Raw genomic sequence first — 5,000 nt, forward strand, 5'->3', positions numbered from 1 at the left:
TTTTCGATTTTTGGTCCTAGAAATTCATGAACGGTGGGAGACCAAAATTTTTCATAAAAAAAAAATTTTCACCGTTTGACCATAAAAACCTTCTTTTCGTACATACCCCATCATTTCTTCACGTTTTAGGCCATTTCTGAAATTTTCGCTTCGATAGTGTGTCCCCTATAATACAAAATGAACATTTTGCATCTCCCACAAGTGGCCATTTTTTTCCGCCACTGAAGAACACGACCTCGGGAACTCGGACCTAGGACGTGGCCATGTAAGTCATAGGCCACCCCAACTTTTGCAAAATACTGTTTCTTTTCACTTTTCATGATCTAAGGCGCGTTCCGACGGCGTTTTGAACAAATTTATGAGAAAAAAAATTTTGACCCTCGGACCAAAATTTTTTCGTTCGGGGCCCCATGGCCTATGGCCAGTATGGGAACTCGGGATGCCGATATGACAAAATTTGTCAAAAAATCACTAAAAAGTCGCTATGGCCCATTATTTAGAGCTTGTTGAGACCTTTCTAAAACACCTTGGTTGACCCCTGTCCGATAAGTAGTTTTCGAGATATTCGAGAAAATGTGATTTTTTGGGACTTAGAAAATTTTTGACCCGTACCCTAAGAAAAAGTGATTTTTTCATAGGACAATTTTTTCTTCGCAAATACTGTTTGGTTTCACTTTTCATTATTAGAAACGCGTTCCGAAGCCATTTTCATCAAAATCTCGTGAAAAAAAAATTTCACCCCCGGACCAAAAGTTGGCCGTTCGGTGCCCTATGGCCTATGGCCAGTATGGGAACCAAGGATGCCGATATGCGAAAAAGTGTCAAAAAATCACTTGAAAGTCGCTATGGCTCATTAAATAGAGCTTGTAAAGACCTTTCTAAAACACCTTGGTTGACCCCTGTCCGATACGTAGTTTTCGAGATATTCGAGAATATGTGATTTTTTGGGACTTAGAAAATTTTTGACCCGTACCCTAAGAAAAAGTGATTTTTTCATAGGACAATTTTTTCTTCGCAAATACTGTTTGGTTTCACTTTTCATTATTAGAAACGCGTTCCGAAGCCATTTTCATCAAAATCTCGTGAAAAAAAAATTTCACCCCCGGACCAAAAGTTGGCCGTTCGGTGCCCTATGGCCTATGGCCAGTATGGGAACCAAGGATGCCGATATGCGAAAAAGTGTCAAAAAATCACTTGAAAGTCGCTATGGCTCATTAAATAGAGCTTGTAAAGACCTTTCTAAAACACCTTGGTTGACCCCTGTCCGATACGTAGTTTTCGAGATATTCGAGAACATGTGATTTTTTGGGACTTAGAAAATTTTTGACCCGTACCCTAAGAAAAAGTGATTTTTTCATAGGACAATTTTTTCTTCGCAAATACTGTTTGGTTTCACTTTTCATTATTAGAAACGCGTTCCGAAGCCATTTTCATCAAAATCTCGTGAAAAAAAATTTCACCCCCGGACCAGAAGTTGGCCGTTCGGTGCCCTATGACCTATGGCCAGTATGGGAACCAAGGATGCCGATATGCGAAAAAGTGTCAAAAAATCACTTGAAAGTCGCTATGGCTCATTAAATAGAGCTTGTAAAGACCTTTCTAAAACACCTTGGTTGACCCCTGTCCGATACGTAGTTTTCGAGATATTCGAGAATAAGTGATTTTTTGGGACTTAGAAAATTTTCGACCATGACATATATGAAAAGTGAATTTTTCATAGGACCAAAAAGTTTGTCCAAATAGGGTTTTGGTTCACTTTTTATGGTCAGATAAGTGATCCGATGCTATTTTCATGATCATTAGAGGGATTTCACGCTGTGACCAAAAATTTTCATACTTCATACTTGTCCCGGTGCCGTATATGGGAGGACCGGGGGAACATGTCTTCGTAAGTCGTGATGTTCAGTGACGGATTTCTGGGACTTAGAAAAAAAATGTGCTCTCAGGCACATTATATGTTCCATACACACATTATTTTCATTCTTCATACTTGTCCCCGTGCCGTATATGGGAGGACCGGGGGAACATGTCTTCGTAAGTCGTGATGTTCAGTGACGGATTTCTGGGACTTAGAAAAAAATGTGCTCTCAGGCACATTATATGTTCCATACACACATTATTTTCATTCTTCATACTTGTCCCCGTGCCGTATATGGGAGGACCGGGGGAAGATGTGTTTGTAAGTCGTGATGTTCAGTGACGGATTTCTGGGACTTAGAAAAAAAATGTGCTCTCAGGCACATTATATGTTCCATACACACATGATTTTCATTCTTCATACTTGTCCCCGTGCCGTATATGGGAGGACCGGGGGAACATGTCTTCGTAAGTCGTGATGTTCAGTGACGGATTTCTGGGACTTAGAAAAAAATGTGCTCTCAGGCACATTATATGTTCCATACACACATGATTTTCATTCTTCATACTTGTCCCCGTGCCGTATATGGGAGGACCGGGGGAAGATGTGTTTGTAAGTCGTGATGTTCAGTGACGGATTTCTGGGACTTAGAAAAAAAATGTGCTCCCAGGCACATTATATGTTCCATACACACATGATTTTCATTCTTCATACTTGTCCCCGTGCCGTATATGGGAGGACCGGGGGAAGATGTGTTTGTAAGTCGTGATGTTCAGTGACGGATTTCTGGGACTTAGAAAAATAAATGTACCCTTAGGCACATTATTTGTATCAATAATTGTATCCCCAGCCTTTCATGGGGAACTTTTCCGTATTCCCGGACTTGTACATTTTTCGGGTTCCACCTCCCGACAATGTATCTCTACTGTGCATTACGTACCTTATAACGCACGGCACCCATTGGGTGACTCCACTTAACCATCTTTCGATAATGCCCGTGTTGCAGATATAATCCCAACATCTTCCAGGCTTTATATGTACATCGAACGTTACATACGATGCACCCCGTATTCCCGGACTTGTACATTTTGCGGGTTCCACCTCCCGACAATGTATCTCTACTGTGCATTACGTACCTTATAACGCACGGCACCCATTGGGTGACTCCACTTAACCATCTTTCGATAATGCCCGTGTTGCAGATATAATCCCAACACCTTACCAGGCTTTATATGTACATCGAACGTTACATACGATGCACCCCGTATTCCCGGACTTGTACATTTTTCGGGTTCCACCTCCCGACAATGTATCTCTACTGTGCATTACGTACCTGATAACGCACGGCACCCATTGGGTGACTCCACTTAACCATCTTTCGATAATGCCCGTGTTGCAGATATAATCCCAACACCTACCAGGCTTTATATGTACATCGAACGTTACATACGATGCACCCCGTATTCCCGGACTTGTACATTTTGCGGGTTCCACCTCCCGACAATGTATCTCTACTGTGCATTACGTACCTTATAACGCACGGCACCCATTGGGTGACTCCACTTAACCATCTTTCGATAATGCCCGTGTTGCAGATATAATCCCAACACCTACCAGGCTTTATATGTACATCGAACGTTACATACGATGCACCCCGTATTCCCGGACTTGTACATTTTTCGGGTTCCACCTCCCGACAATGTATCTCTACTGTGCATTACGTACCTGATAACGCACGGCACCCATTGGGTGACTCCACTTAACCATCTTTCGATAATGCCCGTGTTGCAGATATAATCCCAACACCTACCAGGCTTTATATGTACATCGAACGTTACATACGATGCACCCCGTATTCCCGGACTTGTACATTTTTCGGGTTCCACCTCCCGACAATGTATCTCTACTGTGCATTACGTACCTGATAACGCACGGCACCCATTGGGTGACTCCACTTAACCATCTTTCGATAATGCCCGTGTTGCAGATATAATCCCAACACCTACCAGGCTTTATATGTACATCGAACGTTACATACGATGCACCCCGTATTCCCGGACTTGTACATTTTTCGGGTTCCACCTCCCGACAATGTATCTCTACTGTGCATTACGTACCTTATAACGCACGGCACCCATTGGGTGACTCCACTTAACCATCTTTCGATAATGCCCGTGTTGCAGATATAATCCCAACACCTACCAGGCTTTATATGTACATCGAACGTTACATACGATGCACCCCGTATTCCCGGACTTGTACATTTTGCGGGTTCCACCTCCCGACAATGTATCTCTACTGTGCATTACGTACCTTATAACGCACGGCACCCATTGGGTGACTCCACTTAACCATCTTTCGATAATGCCCGTGTTGCAGATATAATCCCAACACCTACCAGGCTTTATATGTACATCGAACGTTACATACGATGCACCCCGTATTCCCGGACTTGTACATTTTTCGGGTTCCACCTCCCGACAATGTATCTCTACTGTGCATTACGTACCTTATAACGCACGGCACCCATTGGGTGACTCCACTTAACCATCTTTCGATAATGCCCGTGTTGCAGATATAATCCCAACACCTACCAGGCTTTATATGTACATCGAACGTTACATACGATGCACCCCGTATTCCCGGACTTGTACATTTTGCGGGTTCCACCTCCCGACAATGTATCTCTACTGTGCATTACGTACCTTATAACGCACGGCACCCATTGGGTGACTCCACTTAACCATCTTTCGATAATGCCCGTGTTGCAGATATAATCCCAACACCTACCAGGCTTTATATGTACATCGAACGTTACATACGATGCACCCCGTATTCCCGGACTTGTACATTTTTCGGGTTCCACCTCCCGACAATGTATCTCTACTGTGCATTACGTACCTGATAACGCACGGCACCCATTGGGTGACTCCACTTAACCATCTTTCGATAATGCCCGTGTTGCAGATATAATCCCAACACCTACCAGGCTTTATATGTACATCGAACGTTACATACGATGCACCCCGTATTCCCGGACTTGTACATTTTTCGGGTTCCACCTCCCGACAATGTATCTCTACTGTGCATTACGTACCTGATAACGCACGGCACCCATTGGGTGACTCCACTTAACCATCTT

Source organism: Anopheles stephensi, unplaced genomic scaffold, assembly GCF_013141755.1.
Source record: "Anopheles stephensi strain Indian unplaced genomic scaffold, UCI_ANSTEP_V1.0 ucontig132, whole genome shotgun sequence".
Taxonomy (NCBI): Eukaryota; Metazoa; Arthropoda; class Insecta; order Diptera; family Culicidae; genus Anopheles; species Anopheles stephensi.